Source organism: Chrysemys picta, unplaced genomic scaffold (genome assembly GCF_011386835.1).
Source record: "Chrysemys picta bellii isolate R12L10 unplaced genomic scaffold, ASM1138683v2 scaf4963, whole genome shotgun sequence".
Taxonomy (NCBI): Eukaryota; Metazoa; Chordata; order Testudines; family Emydidae; genus Chrysemys; species Chrysemys picta.
This window is the reverse complement of record NW_027057663.1, coordinates 1,346-3,209: the sequence shown is the minus strand read 5'-3', so window position 1 is coordinate 3,209 and position 1,864 is coordinate 1,346. Positions and strand designations below refer to the sequence as shown.

Genomic DNA, 1,864 nt, shown 5'->3' with positions numbered 1-1,864 from the left:
TGTGTTCAGATTGTGTAACTGGGGGTAGTATCCTACCGTTGCATAAAGTTTATTGGATTTATTTTTCTGAATAATTGGTTACTAAGTCTCCTTCCGCATTCTGCTTTGTAGCTGATGTTCATTCAGAGCAGAGGCCAGGTCCAATTAACCATCGAGCTGCTGGACACCGAAGAGGAGAACTCGGATGACTCCGTAGAGGCAGAGGTAAGAGCCGATTGTCCTTGGAGTTCAGCTGCAGCTATTAAGCATGTAAAGTTTAAATGGGGGTATAACTGGATGAAGATGGCAGAGCTGTCAGTGTTTCAGATGCTATAGTTTATGACCTGCTTCTAGTCCTACAGGACACATTCATTCTGTGACACAGTGCACTCAGTGAATTGGGTTGAACAAGCCTTGTTGGCATCTCTTATTAAGAATTTCAAAAACCAGACAGTGCAGGTGCATATAGGGGGAGGGATAGCTCAGTGGTTTGAGCATTGGCCTGCTAAACCCAGAGTTGTGAGATCAATCCTTGAGGGGGCCACTTAAGGATCTGGGGCAACAATCAGTACTTGGTCCTGCTAGTGAAGGCAGGGGGCTGGACTGGATGACCTTTCAGGGTCCCTTCCAGTTCTATGATATAGGTATATCCATCCATGGGGGGAGAGTGAGTGGGACTTGTGTGAAATATATGGAGTCTCCAAAGGTTGCTTTTCTTTCATCCACTTCCAACCAAACCCCTTCAGAGTTGGGTTTGAATTGTTTGATTTGGCAGATGTTGGTTAACCCCTTGTGTTCTGTGCCCAATTTCAGCGTTGGTCAGACTACGTAGAGCGGTACGTCAACTCTGATTCTGCCTCTCCCGAACTTTCGGGAACACCTGGCCCAGAAGCCGGTTTTCCTGCCAAGGTGAGTGAACAAGCTGTGGCTGTGAAAAGTGACACACAGACCACAAGTACCCATGTCAGCAGAGGGAGAAAATCTTACTCTGTCACAGTGTTGGCTATTGCAGTCTCTTGTTTGTTTTTAGTACTCTGCCACTTTAGCAGACATTAACCTGGGAGTAGCATATAGAGACACAGTGCTGCTGTTTATTCCAAGAGCCCACCCTGGGCTCCTGCTCTCCAGTGACTGAGAGAGAGCATAGTCCACAGGCTGCAGAGAGGTCAGGGTTTGGGGAGTCACCAGCCCCGTTTTTTTTTTGGCAATCCTGCCTTTGCTTACAATAGCCCTCTAGCTGAGTGCAGAAGGTGCTGAGTCAGTGCTTTTCGCTAGCAGGAAGTTGGTTGCAAAACAGCTTTGAAAGGCCCTCACTCTCTGTAAACAGCTGAGATCAGTGGGTTGGCTTATGGTAGACACATGAGCCTAACCGACTTTAATTTGTGACCATTCCACTCTGAGCAATACTTTGGGTTCCGAAGGGCTGGCCTGGAGCCACCAGATATGCCCAGCCTAGTAGACAGAAGATGAGCACTAATCCCAGCAGGGAGTCTCTGGTTTACAGGAACCTGAGGCGGATCCGTAAGTGTCAGCATGGTCGGGAGCAGCAGGAGAAGGAAGGGAAGGAGGGAAACAGTAAGAAGTCCATGGAGAATGTGGAGAGCTTGGACAAGCTGGAGTGTAAATTCAAACTGAACTCCTATAAGATGGTGCACGTCAGGGTTCGGCAACCTCTGGCACACGGCTCGCCGGGGTAAGCACCTTGGGGCCGGGCCAGTTTGTTTACCTGCTGCGTCGGCAGGTTTGGCCGATGGCGGCTCCCGCTGGCCGCGGTTCGCCGCTCCAGGCCAATGGGGGCAGCGGGAAGCCAGGGCCAGCACATACCTTGGCCCGTGCCACTTCCCACAGCCCCCATTGTCCTGGGACGGCGAACCACGGCCAGTGG

General features: G+C 50.6%; 1 long non-coding RNA gene across 1 annotated transcript; it reads left to right on the top strand.

Moving 5' to 3' along the window:
• The first annotated feature begins 83 nt into the window (after window positions 1-83).
• Window positions 84-1,625, top strand: LOC135980607 (uncharacterized). The gene is made up of 3 exons (XR_010597589.1): window positions 84-204; window positions 793-888; window positions 1,484-1,625. It is a non-coding gene; the product is annotated as an uncharacterized LOC135980607 (long non-coding RNA).
• Window positions 1,626-1,864: the final 239 nt, after the last annotated feature.